The 15,014-nt window shown below is 40.4% G+C and overlaps 1 protein-coding gene across 2 annotated transcripts in view; it reads right to left on the reverse strand.

The window, feature by feature from the left end:
* Positions 1-15,014, reverse strand: part of LOC136874681 (major facilitator superfamily domain-containing protein 12) — a 257,334-nt gene that overhangs the window by 125,936 nt on the left and 116,384 nt on the right. The gene's annotated exons all lie outside the window — the stretch shown is intronic.

Raw genomic sequence — 15,014 nt, forward strand, 5'->3', positions numbered from 1 at the left:
GTAGTAAGAAGGGACATTCTGTGTCAAGTCTCCAGTGAAAGAACATTTGTTTAAGTGAATATATTTCATCATGCCTAAAACAAAATCATCTAAGAGTGCACTTATACAACAATGGCTTGTACAATTACCAGGGATGACTTTTGATGGCAAGATTATTTTCTGCCAGTACTGCAATAAACAGGTATGTGCATATATCGTAAATTTCATATTAATCTAAAACTAAAGTTTTGATATTGGCTCCTCTAATTAATTGTAGAGACCTAGTCCAGACGACCTGGGTTCGATTTCTAGTACCGGCAGTAATTTAGAAATCTATGAGGTCTGGAACGGTGTTGACCCAGCATCGTGAGGACAATTGAGAAGCTACAGTGGGCAGGGGTCACGGAGGCAAGGCAATACGGCTGAGGGATGTATCGTGCTGACCATACTCCACCCATTATCTGCAGGCCATGAGCTGGGCAGCAACCGATATTGAAAGCCAAGGCCCTTCGGGGACTGTAGTGTTCTTGTTCTTAATTAACTTTAGAGTAATAATGGCTTAATTTAAATAGTACAAAATTACAAATTTTATTCAATAGCTCACCTTGACATCACTTTATTGTGTTTTAGATTTCACATGAGAAAAAATGCCACCTTCAGCAGCATGCAGATACTGCCAGTCACAAAGCGAAAGCAGCCATGAAAAGTAACATTAGACAGACTCTGCTCACACAAACTATATCTCCTACAACCCATAATGGTTTCTATGCTGATATGTGTAGAGCCCTAGTTGCAACAAATATCCCCTGGAATGCTGTGCATAATCCGGTTTTCAGAGATTTTTTAGAGAAATACACCAAGCAGCACATCCCATCAGCATCTACATTAAAGAAGAACTACTTAGATATTTGTTACAATGAGGTCATTTTGTCAATCAGGGAGGATATTGGGGAGTCTTGCATATGGTTGTGTGTGGACGAAACCACCGACTCTGTGGGCAGGTACATTGCTAACCTTATAGTAGGAAAACTGGAACCCAATCAGGCATCCACCGCTCACCTTCTTTGCTCTAAACAGCTTGAGAAAGTCAATAGTCAAAGCATTGCATACTTCATCAACAAGGGGTTGCAATTGTTGTATCCTGGGAGTGTTGATGATTCTAAAGTCCTTCTCCTTGTCTCCGATGCTGCTTCCTACATGATTGCCACTGCACCTCTCCTCAAAACTTTCTATCCTTCTTTAATTCATGTTACTTGCATGGCCCATGCCTTGCATAGACTCGCAGAAACAGTTTGGGCCGAGTTTCCTGCAGTAAATACTTTCATTTCAACAATGAAGAATGTGTTCTGTAAGGCTCCGTCAAGAATAGCCATCTTTCGAGAGAAACTCCCCTCTATTCCCCTTGCACCGCAGCCAATCATCACCCGTTGGGGTTCCTGGATGGAAGCTGCCCTGTATTATGCAGAACATCTTGAGGAAATCAAGACTGTGATAGACAATTTGCCTTTAACGGACAACTCTGCATGTGTGTTGTCTGTCAAAGAGCTATTAAATGATTGTTCCAGTGTTCAGAGAGACATTGCGTATATTCAGGCAAATTTTTCATTTCTTCCAGTCACCATTACAAAAATGGAGGAAAAAGGAAACAGTCTCAAACAGCAATTTTCTGTAATTGAGGAAGCTGAGAATAACATACAAAGTGCTAGGGGCAAGGCAGGGGACAAAATAAGAGACAAGTGGTCTAGTGTACTGCAGAAGAACTCAGGTTATTCAGTGCTGAAAAGGGTACATCAGGTAATGGATGGGGAAAAGGTAGACTTACCAAGTGAAATTGAATTGAAAAATGTAGATAAATTTTCCTATGCCCCTCTAACATCTGTGAGTGTGGAGCGCACTTTTTCTGCTTTCAAAATGATTTTAACAGACAAAAGACACAGCCTGACTGTGGAAAATTAGGAGACGATTATTGTTATGTACTGTAAAGCAAACTACGAATGAAAGTACTGTAGGAATGTTCCTCACAAATAATAAACACATACTCCATTCGCGTTTATGCCGTTATTGGATGCCTACAGTGCTGTATGTGTACAGTGATTTTAGTATTAAGGTTTTAGATCAGTACTGATAATGGTATATCATATAATCCATAACTTTTTTGTCACATTACTTTTTATATTGTTTTTGATAAATGTCTTTTTTATTATGTCTTAATTTTGCAGTTATTTCGGTTAAGAATAGGGATACCACGTTTGTTAAAGTAAAAAAGTATCACGTTACAGTTTAAGTGTATATTGTAATATTTTAAACTCTATTTCCTGCCTATCCACACATTTTTAAAACATATTTTAAGTGCCTGTTTTCTCTTTTAAAAGCCTATTTACTTGTTTTAAAAGCCTATTAGACGCCTAAAACTAATTTTTTTAGAGCCTAAAATCCCAGGTGTAGTTATAAGTACCGGGATTGTTTGAAGTAGTTCTATAGTGGATGATGTGGAGTGAGGTTGGTTGTTACAGGATGTGTGTGGGGGACTGATTTTTAGGGGTAACAGGGACGGGGTGTTGGTTATGTTGAGGCTGTGTGGGGTGTATATGCCTTTTCCTAGCGTTATGTGTTTTGATTGCTTTCTTATAGAATAGGCCGCCAGGATAAGAAGCTGCGTGGTTGCCGAGGCAATTAGCGCACTTCGCCTGCTCCCGTGGTACCTTGCATACTGTATGGTGGTGATGATTACCACATCTGTTGCAGCGGGTGGTGTTAATGCATTCTGCAGCTGAATGGTTGAGTTGTAGACAATTGTAGCACATAGTAACTAGGGTAGGGCGGCTGTGGGATTTGTTTTGTGTGGTACTGGTTTATTTCTCGGGTGGTACGGTGGTTTGCGTGGGTGTGTTGATCTGAGGTGGTGGTGAAGTGGCAGGTAGTGTTTGTTGGGAGTCTGGAGGTACTTCAGTAGTTTGTGTGGTTTGTGAGACTGTACTGTAGGTTGGGTGGTTTGACTTTCTATATGGATTAATTTAGTTTTCTGGAGGGGTTTGCTTTGAGCGTAGACTGTGCGGGTGGTGGGAGGAAGCAAGGTTCGGGTTTCTGTAGTCACAGTAATTGGAGGTGGAGGGGTTTGGGTTACTGGCGTCATCTTCTTCTACTATGACTTATTCTCCTTCTGCATATCTGGGCTGATTTCTACTGATTGTTTGGGCGGAAGGTGGGACAAACGAGAATGAGCTAGGGAGCGTCAGGAAGTGGGATTAGGCATTCAAGTACATCTTGAATGTAGTAATTGTGAATAGAAGTGATCATAAACATGTTATTATATGACTGCGATTAGAGCTATGTGTGTTTAAATAAGATCGGTTTCATTCCATACATCTCCAAACTGATCGTATATGAAAACCTACAACCTGTTTTCCAGTCAGTGACCGGGTCAGGGATGGAATGAATGAAGCCCCCATCTTGCGGCGAGGACAGGAATTGTGGCGGCTGCCGAGGCCTGTCGAACTCGTCTGGGGTAATGATTAATGACTGGCAGATGATATGAAATGATACTGGAGAGTGTTGCTGGAATGAAGATGACAGGGAAACCCGGAGTACCTAGAGAACCTGTCCCGCCTCCGCTTTGTCCAGCACAAATCTCACATGAAGTGAGCGGGATTTGAACCACGGAATCCAGCGGTGAGAGGTCGACGCGCTGCCGCCTGAGCCACGGAGGCTTCAAACTGACCGTATAATCCCACCAAAAACCATTGAAATTGACTAAGTTCCCATGAGAGAACATCGATATTCTTCTTAAAGTAACCCATTTCTTTGCCGTAAATGCTATTTGTAGCGATAATATTTCTATAAACACATGGCTCAGACGGCTAAAGCGCTGAATTTCTGACCCCGAATTAGAAGGTTTGATCCTGGCTCAGTCCCGTGGTATTTGAAAGTGCTCAAATACGTCGGTCGGTCGGTAGATTTACGGGACAAAATTTAGGCACTTCGGCGTCTCCGAAAACCGTCAAGTACTGTGTTTAGCAGGACGTAAACAAAATATTATCATATAACACAGTACAATAATGCTATTATATTATTATTACTTAATCAGTTTACCCTACAGGGTTGGTTTTCCTCCGGACTCAGCGAGGGATCCCACCTCAAGAGAACTGTCCTGGGAGACATATGGTCGAGGATACAACTGGGGAGGAAGACCAGTACCTTTTCCAGGCGGCCTCACCTGCTATGCTGAACAGGATCTTCAATAGGAGAACGATAGTTATTTCTGAAGGAATGTGAGTTTCCCAACCTGTTCCAATAATAACCATTCACTCATACAAACCAAAGAACTTTTTTGAGCCTCAGAAAAATAAGTAATGCACAACCCTGACTGTTTGTTCACCTCTGTAACCATTAATTCGTCAACTAACAAACTGTAAGGACTTTCTGCAATAACTTTTTTCAATTTCAAGGATTGTTTGCAGTGGCGGCGAAAAGGATCCCGCAGACCCCATGGAGCGGGGGCCCATGACTGTTTCTTAATTCAACAGCTGAAAAGTGATTTTACATATTGATAAAGGTACAATACACAACACATTATCATTTGTATTACAGAGGGTTATTCTAAACTTAGGCCGTCGTAGTGCAGAGCTCCTTTTGTCAATAGGAGAACGGTAGTTATTTCTGAAGGAATGTGGGTTTCCCAACCTGTTCCAATAATAACCATCCCTTGCTGCCACTCATGACAATCAACAAGGCTTTTGAAGTAATTAGCTACATCTGAGAACCCAGTAGTCAGAGAAGATGCGATAACAAATACATCCTCCTTATCTAAACTCTAAATACTGAAGTTTCGAGCCGGTTTATAATTCGATGGATGGTTGAGTTATAAAAAGTAGTAAATTATTTGGTCCTAGGAACAAGATTATTACTTAATATTGTGATGGTCAGCGTGTTTTGATTACTGTATCTGGAATATACATTTCATGTGCGTGTGTGTGTGTGTGTTCGTACCATATAAGTGTAGTCTATTAATTAAATTCCTTCGAATTTGGAAACTAAATGGTTTAACATTATTATTATTATTATTATTATTATTATTATTATTATTATTATTATTATTATTATTATTATTATTATTATTATTATTATTATTATTATTATTATTATTATTAACGTCGTTGCTGCTCATTGTAACCTTGTATTAAGAAATAAACTTGTAACGTAACTTTCCTGACCAGGAAACGAGGGGCCCATTTTCAATTATTGCGAGGGGGGGGGGCTCGAGCTTCTTAGCGCCGCTACTGATTGATTGATTGATTGATTGATTGATTGATTGCGGCCACCGGAAGACCTAGTGCAGGTCTTTCTATTTGACCCATGGATGACCTGCACGCAGCGCTGTAGTCCCAAAATCTCCACAGAGTATACTCTAAGTCAGCGCATGACAAATATCGGATATCAGACCACCCCAGCGTAAAAAATGAGTGGGTCACAGTTAGTTACAACAAACTTCCTACAATTTGGCATAAACTCGGAATATAGACCGAGCGGTGTGGCCGCGCTTACATTCAACTATAACATACACACGTTTTTACATCCTCTGCTCGCCTCTCGGCTACAAATAAAAATGCACTTTTTCGCAAATAAATTACAGGTAGCTAATTACAGCTCTTTGAACTTCAACCTACACCACAAACGCCTCCGCCCAGTAGATAGACTTAGCAGCGTCTCTTCTTGCTCTCATTGGCTAGTATTTGGATCTCTCTTATAAAGGTGCTCTTATTGGCTACCATCTTAGACATGCTTTTAATGTTAATTTGAATTTACATTATTATAAGACACGTCTAAAAATAAATTAATAATATTTAAATACGAAGTATAGTAAACTTACACCTAATAAATGAATGACAGCATCAAGTATTGCATTTTCTTGCACGCCAATATTAGTTGCGATATTATAACCCCGACAACTATTGGCTTCCAGTCTTAATAAGGTACTCCCAGAGTTCAAAATCAGAAAGAAATGGGCGGGGGAGAAGGAGAAGGAACATAGGGCTAAGATACGTAAAGTCATAGTTGCACAGTCAGCACCTACAGATAGCGTTAGTGTTGCTCTATTTGAAAGCTTTGAAAATCAAAGGGAAGATACACAGAATGGACAGCGTCTACTTTCGCCTACGTGCTTCGTGTAACTAACGCGAACCCTAGCATTGCCGAAGTGGGAAGAAAATAAGTAAAGCGGGGAATACAATAATGTCACGAATCTGGAAATAATTAATGTTCTAAAAAGTAATTGAGTTAACTAGACAATATTTCTTTCACAAAATGTTAAGGGCACACGCTGTCTACCCTGTCTCCCCTGACGCTTCGCCCCTGCATGGCATGCACACCTAATGCTTCCCGCAGCTCTGCATGGCACTGGCGTGCATTTCTGCCGCGGAGAACTGCTATTTTAATATACGATCGTTGCTCCTGCTTAATGACTTCCATTTTGTGACGCTCTCACTCACACACTGAACTTGGGGGCATGCTTAGACCCACACTGTTGTTTACATACACTATCTAGTGGCATCATATGCAAGTACATACCTTACGTTTCCAAATGCATATCTTAGATTTTCCGTGTTGAAAAAATAGTTGCCATGACTTACGACTCGACCTACGTATATGAATGATGCAAAAGCTGTGTACAAGTGGGTAATGGAAGGTCGGATTGGTTCAAGACAGAGAGAGGGATGCAGCAGGGTAGGGCACTTATTACTTTTTACTGCCTTTATGGATATAATTATAAAGGAAATCAAAGAGGCAGTAGTAGTGGTGTGTTGCCTACAAAGAGTACTGCTGCAAGTCTTTCGATTTGACTGCACTCTGTGAGGATTAGGCCCTACCTAGGATGAATTTTAATCATGAAGACGGCACAAGAAGAATTAACTAATGGAAGTTAAAACACCCGGCCCTGCAGGGAATCGAACCCGATACCAGCATGCTAACCCTTTAGCCATGGAGCCGGACAAAGAGGAAGGAAATGGCTATCTCAATGCTTTGATCATTGCTAATGATGTAGCTATATGGAGAGAGACAGAAAAAGAATTGAATTGAATTGAATTGAATTGAATTGAATTGAATTTATTGATAATTTACATTCCACTGAAGCTGAAAAGCCCTTTTATGTAGTGTCTTCATATAACAGGCTTATGAACACACACAAAAAATAAAGTCATATCCGTACAGGCCATGAAGACCTTGGGAGTGGTGGAAGGTAAAGGCTTCCACTATTCATAACCTCGGCACTTGATGGGGTAGAGTGGTTAGCTCTACACCCGGCCGCATTTGCCCCCAGGAATTAACCTGGTACTCATTTTTGGTGTAGGCTGAGTGAACCTCAGGGCCATAAGCACCTCCGGAAGAGGAAATCTCATTTCTTAAATTTTACGACTTCCTGACGGGGATTCGAACCCACGTCCTTCCGGGCGAACCGAGCATGCCTTTACCGCCTCGACCAGGCAGCCCCTATTATGAACACACTAACTGCATTTTTATAATATTAAATTAAACATTAAACTTTAAAAATTTAAAATACAGATACCGAATCCAGTAAAATTAAAACATACATTAAATAATAAGTAAGAAAGTAAAACAGTAAACCTATTTATTATTTTATACTACAAGAATCTAAAGCTAAAACAGAGAATAAAACAATTTTCTTAGAAATATACATACACATATTTGTGATCGTAAGACGCAAGAATACCTGATCTCAGCCCCCTTGCCTACGCCTCCAGGAAGATAGATGTTACAGGCTGTTTTAGTTGAGTACAGTTAGTGTTATTTGCGAAACGGTGAAGTTGACGTTAAAGATACGTGACACAGTGCAAACAAAGGATTTGTTAAATTTAGTGGTACGATGGAGGGGAATTTGAAGGGTAGTATTTGTAAACCTATTATCTCTGTTATGTACCGACTCCATAGGTTTAAATGCGTTATATAGTTAGGATGGGGTCTTCAGTTTGAGAATTTTGCGCGTAGCAACAGCTAGTGAGATTTCCCGATGTATGTAATAGGGTGTTATGTGTTCATCACCCCTGGCATTTGTCACGTAACGAACACGTGCATTTCGTACCCTCTGTAGTTTTGGTTCAGAGTTTCAGATAAGTCGTTATATACGACTGAACCGTTGTATATAATATATGACTTTGAACATTAGTTTTCGCACGAAAGGTGGTATACATAAGATGTTTCAAAATAACCATGGATGACGCAACTTTTCGGATCACATTTGACGTATAATCAGACCAGGATAAGGTTCTGTCGAAAGTTAACGGTGTCACTATAATGTATATCTGTATCTAGAATATTTTTTGCTGGGAGGGATTTGAGATCAACAGTCTTACAGTTTTCAGGAGTTTTATGTAACCTATGAAAATAAGCTGGGTCTTGGACACATTTAATTGGAGGTTATGATTTTCGCTCCATTCTATCAAACGAGAGATATTATGATTAAAATGCATTATACAAGAAGGTGCGTTAGTGGGGCTAAAGTGGAAGTAAGCTTGTAAGTCATCAGCATATATGTGAAAGGCACTGCTGTTAAAGACTTCAGAGATGCAATTAATAAGAATAGAAAAACTTAACGGACAAAGGACTGATCCTTGCGGTACGCCACATTTTACTGATTCTCAGTTAGAGGATCGACCGTCAACAAACGAGACTCTTTCTGATCTATTGACAGATGTGACTCAAACCACGACAGAGCACTCTACGAGAAGCCAATTGACTTCAGCTTAGCAAGAAACAACTCATGACTGACAGAATCAAATGCCTTAGAGAAATCAAAGAGACATAAGATAGTAAGTTGCCTCTTATCGGTGGCAGCGCGTATATTATCTGTAACCTTCAGCAGAGCAGTGGTAGTACTATGACCCTTCTTGAAGCTAGGAATTTAGAATGTGCTATTTAGACAAATATTCACATATCTGCTCATGAAAAGTTTTTCTAGTGCCGTACTAAGTGTACAGAGGATGTTGATGGGCCTAAAATCAGTACAGACTGCTGGTATTTCCTTTTTGGGCACAGGACGTAAATTGGCACGCATCCATTCTGAGGGATAAACTCTATTCTGTAGAGAAGTTAAATAAATGCACAAGGGCAGGAAGAAATGTGTCAACGCGGGTAGAAATCACGGATACTGAAGAGAGAGAGAGAGAGAGAGAGGTACAGCGAATATTAGATTAATGGAACTCCAAGTTTTAAAGAGTACCGGCTGACAGTAAATAAGGGCAAGACTATAGCGATGAATATGAGCAGAACACCTATACAGTGCGACCTTATGCTAGAGGGAGAGGAAATCGAATGTGTGAAATACTTCATTATCTTAGATGTGATGAAAGTATCAAACTAGAAGTGCAGAATAAAATAAGAAAGGGATTCAAATTCTACCAAATTCGGGATCTAGTGGGAATTCCTGTTAGAGTCAAAACGAAGTTTAAAACAAATCTCCTGCCTATCATGACATACAGCCCGGGGTGCCGCGTAATTAATAAAGGAGAACTGAACAAATTACAAGCATGTAAAATGAAGTTGCTGCTGTCAGCCATGTAGAAGACTAGAGGAGAGAAAATTAGGAAAAGATACAGGTGGGCCTGTCAATGGCAGACTGAGTGCTGCACGACTCAAGTGGTTTGGACATGTTTAATTTATTTATCGTGTGGCTTTTAGTGCCAGGAGTGGCTGAGGACATGTTCGGCTTGCATGGTGCAAGCTCTTTGTATTTAACGCCCATAGGCGGCCTACGCGTCTGGATATGGGAGGGATGATGATTACGAGGTAGGAAGAGTGTGAAACTCGGTGGCGGCACGTAGGCTGCTTCTATCGAATAACACCAAGGGGTCTGCTTATAGCTTTCCGTCCCGATCCGATGGACGAATCACCATATACCCTCACTCCATATGGTCACTGAAGATGTGAACATTTTTCGACCAACGGAACTCAAATCGGCTAACCACGGTATCACACCACATAGACTTCAACGCCTGAATAATAGGCTGCAGATGCGTATTGCCACTGCTGCGTTGTTTTCTTGCAGTCATTTGATTTATTGCTGATGTTTCTATGTAAATATGCACAAAAAATCATTAATTTCAGTAATAAACTATACGTGTTCTATATTTTCCTCATTATTTTATAATGAAAGAATCCCCCGGGCAATTTTAGCGGGGCGCGGGACCTTTGAGATAAAATCGTCGGTGGAGGGGGGGGATCTCTCCCTTCCCCCCGCGATTTCGCACCCTGGTACTCCAGAGGACGCATACGGAAAAAATTGCTTAACTTGATGCTGTATATTCCGTTAAAGTCAGTTTCTAGTGAACGAGCTATGGGTGCATTCAAATGAATTAAAACGTATTTAAGGAATTGGATGACTAACCAGAGACTATTACATAAAATAAACTAACAACAGCTATCTTTCTTATTCTAGGGCCCTCTACTGCACATTCCACATTACGTCATCACGTTCAAATTTTCCACCTAACTTCTCAACAGGAAATGCCAATACTACACCAATAAGACGGCTTTAACATATGCTCGCTGTATTTCTTATACATCGTTATTATCCTATTGGAATGAACATTGTGCAATTCATTATCAAGCCTTCACGACATAACAGAATATTATATATTAACACATCACACAAAAAAGAAGAATTTTAACGCAAGTTTTTACTGTATCATCCCATGTGGACAATTTTAATTTTAATGTCAACGATATTCTTAAGTGCTGTGCTCAAAACAGTTCTGAATTCTTCACCATTTTAAATGACATATTCGGTTACTCGAATTATTTTAATGTGTTACTTTGTCCTTGTCCTTGTAGCTTTTTCTCAAAAGTTTTTATGGCTGATGATGTCTACAAGGTAGACGAAACATGTCCCGATATAATTAAAAATCATGTAAATATTTAGTTAATAAAGAATCTTAGTATTGTAAAGGTGGAACATTTGACCTAACCTTCAACGCATAACCAGAGACTGTCTAACTTGGGAACTCTAGCTATAGGGAAAACAATTCTGTGGAATCTTAGCAAGACGCCTGACTTCAAGACAAGAGTAATAGATATATTTGCCGAAATGAAGGACAGGCGGATTAAACTCATTTACAAGAATATTGTTTAAGGTGACTTGTACGAACAGCTATTTATTTCTTATTTCTCTTATTAAATCTACATAACAATGAAATATATTACTATTTTTATTCTAAAAGTATGTTGTTATTTGACAACTCCCGCGGCCTATTTCATCTATATTTAAAAATAAAGCAAGTGCACGTAGGGTTACAGGTTGTTATAGGGTTTGTCTTATTTTCAGAGTCATTAAAATAATACTGAATACAGATGTATGCGTCGAAAACAAAATTCCATATACTAATATGATTAAAACAGTTCAAATAAAAGAAATCTCTGTCTACCCCCTTACTTAGTTCACGCTTCGCCACTGATGCCATGCCCTATAGAACAGGGGCGAGGTGGGTAGAGACGTTCAAACGGGATAGAGTTTTAATTTTAATTTCGTGTGGCTATTTCTAGCCGAGTGCAGCCCTTGTAAGGCAGACCCTCCGATGAGGGTGGGCGGCATCTGCCATTTGTAGGTAACTGCGTGTTATTGTGGTTGAGGATAGTGTTATGTGTTGTGTGTGAGTTGCAGGGATGTTGGGGACAGCACAAACACCCAGCCCCCGGGCCACTGGAATTAACCAATTAAGGTTAAAATCCCTGACCCGGCCGGGAATCGAACCCGGGACCCTCTGAACCGAAGGCCAGTACGCTGACCATTCAGCCAACTAGTCGGACACGGGATAGAGTATCAACTGCCGATTTGCCTCGCTCAGGCGTCCAGTGTCCATGGACAGAGATGTACGGATAATGGTGATCGATCAGGTTTGTAACCGGTGGAGACCTGTCCTTTGTACGTAGTCTTGTGTATTTGCTGTCTATACCATAATAAAACAATGTTAACCAATGGCCTGTGTTCTGTCACTTTCATAGGAGAATCTCCTGCAGTCAGAATTTGTCTTCAGGCACTATGCATAAGTACATGCCCTATATTTCCAAATGCATATCTTAGATTTTCCGTGTTTTCTCCTGTTCGCGAGAAAAAGCATAGTTGCCATGACTTATGACTCGACCCTCGTAGATATTGGATCTTTCGTATTAAGGAGTTCGGGAATATCAGTTTTTCTAAGCAATCTCAGATCTTACATTTTAGTAAAATGCCATACAATTTTTCTAAATCCAAGAATACAATGATGAGATCTTTCCCTTTTCCCCGGTACTTTTCCATTAACTATCGTCGTGAGAATATAATGTCTGTTGTTGATCTGCTGCTTCTGAACCCATGTTGTTCACCTTCAAACTGGTTTTTCCTCTCCTAGCTTCCGGTTGCCATGTATGTGGTAATAGACACGGCAGCTTCACACCTAGCGGAATGCACAGCGCAAACAGGACTCACCTTATCTGCCGAGAAATCAACTGTTGTTATTTTTAGTCGAAAAAGGATTCCATATACTTTACACACGATACGCCTCGGTCCGTTCTCCTTTCCACTAAAATCATCAGCGAAACTATTAGGACTTCATCTCGAAAGTAAGCTTATCTGGAGAAGTCACGTCGAGCACCTGGTAACAAAACTTGATCGAGTTTAGAATGTCTTACGAGCTGTTTCTAGAATATGGTGGGGTGCGGACACCACAACATTGTTAGTACTGTATCGAGCATTAATACGACCGATATTAGACTATGACAGCATTACAGTAGAGCCTCGATTATCCGACTTAAACGGGACCTGGAGTACGTCGGATCACCGAAAATGTCGGATAATACGGAATAACTTTGGAAACGAACTAAAACAAACAGGAAGGCTATACTGTATTATGTACTATGTTTTACGGTACTCTATTTATTGACTTATTAATTCAATTGTACAGTAGATGCAGTACTCTTTTCTTACTACGCCTGTAGCCACGTGCAGACGTCTTGGCTTGGGCTGCAAGAGTTTTGATGTCAGCATCTTGAAATTCAGCCCAGTCTCATCACAATTAAAAATCTGATCGCCGGATAATCCTTCAGCAAGAATTATTTCTTGAAATTGTCTTTCAAATTTCACAACCTCATCGGATTTAGCTGACAGTTTTTCTCCACAGATATTAAGCTGCCCAATGCCGTACCGTTTTTTCCACCGATCAAGCCCCCCAGCACTGGCAGTAAAATTAGGGTCCCTTTATTAAACTCCTCCTGGATATACACCGCCATTTCTTGCACAATGGGGCCAGATATTAACAAGCCCTTTTCCTGGTTTTTAGTGAACCGGAGAAATAGTGCTTCACTTACTTTTTCGTACTAACATTTTTCATTGTTTTTTTTTTCTAATTTTCAGTGTATCACTTGTTGCTTGGGTAGAGCACCACTTTTCAATTTATTCCCTCGTATGTTTCCAGTCTCCCACTGTAACACGTTCAACAGCATAATCTGAAGCCATTTTTTGGAGAGTTTCCCCTTTGTCCAGTCTCTTTAACCCACTGTACTTGTCTTCCACAGAAACAATCACTTTCTTACTTTTACTCGCCATACTCATAGGGGATATGAAAACTATAACATCCGCACCCAACCAATACTACATTGAACAATACTACCGCATGACTGCCAGTGCTTGTCCCACAGTCGCACCCTCCACACCCCGTGTCCCAGAATTGCATCCACCTAAAGTTCAAATTAAGACTACCAGTGTCGGATAACACGGAGTGTCGGATAAGCGAAGGTCGGTTGAGCGAGACTCTACTGTATTTATGGAAATGCACCATAATACGTTCTCCGAAAAATCGATATAGTACACCATCGTGCTATCCGAATATGTCTAGGGGCAATGGATTCTACTCCTTGGAACGCACTCTTAGTGGAAGGCAAGGAGATGCCTCTCACGATAAGAAGACAATATCTGGCGAATACCTTCTTTATTCGTCGGTCAACACTGGGAACCAATAAACTGATAAGCAAATTAAGACTACTAAAAATGGCAATCGACAGAAATAACATCGGTCAGAAACCCGGACTTCATTATTATATGCAGTGGCGGCCCGTGGCCAAGTTATCCGGCGGGGCACAACTTATAAAATAATATGGACAGTCAAGTAGATATTTAAGGTATCGGTTGCAAAATATAACAATAATGCGCATGTGAATAAATACACTAACAACTGACTTGTAAATCAGCTTATTCCGTTTATAGTTGGTGCCAGTTAGATATTAACACCAAGGAAAAAGACAGTGAAAGGTGGGGTCAAAGGAAACGAACCCGTGACCTCTCCATTTCCGGTCAAGTGTTATTTCACTGAGCTAAATGGCAGGGGATAAGCTGATCCACATTTCGTTTATAACCTGTTCCCCTACAAGTCAAGTAATAATGAATATACTAACCTTCTCATTTTTAGATGAAGTCTATTCTTCGATCCTTTGCTTGAGCAAATATTTCAATAACTCGCTGGTTGAAGTCGGGAATCGAACGTATGCTACCATTTTACTTTCAATTGAAAGCATCGCCAGGGCCGTTAGTCTGTCTTGGCTCATCGTATTCCTCAAGAAGGTCTTTATTCGATTTAGAGTAGAGAAAAACTTTTTACTTTCCACTGTCGACATCGGGTTTGTAACAATGATGCTCAGTAACCTAACGCATTCATTGAAAGTGTCTTGCATATTGTTGCGCAGGAAAAGTTGCAAAAGCGCCGCAGCACCATCTGCCGCACGCACGTCTACCCTGGAATATAACACTTCAAGTTCGGTCCTGAGCCTGGCTTTGTTCACTTGCGGGTACTTGTTTACGGTTGACGCGGATTTTTTTCCGGAAAGAGAGTACAAAATTCTCCAAAACTTGATACCCGAATAAGGTTGGCAGCTGCTAAATGGCCTATTAGAAACACGGTAACCTCATTTAAGATAACTTATTTTAATAATGAAAACATCTGAAAGCAACTAAATCCCTGCATGAGAGATATGAACGCATTTTTAAATAAACAAGACTA

Source organism: Anabrus simplex, chromosome 5, assembly GCF_040414725.1.
Source record: "Anabrus simplex isolate iqAnaSimp1 chromosome 5, ASM4041472v1, whole genome shotgun sequence".
Taxonomy (NCBI): domain Eukaryota; kingdom Metazoa; phylum Arthropoda; class Insecta; order Orthoptera; family Tettigoniidae; genus Anabrus; species Anabrus simplex.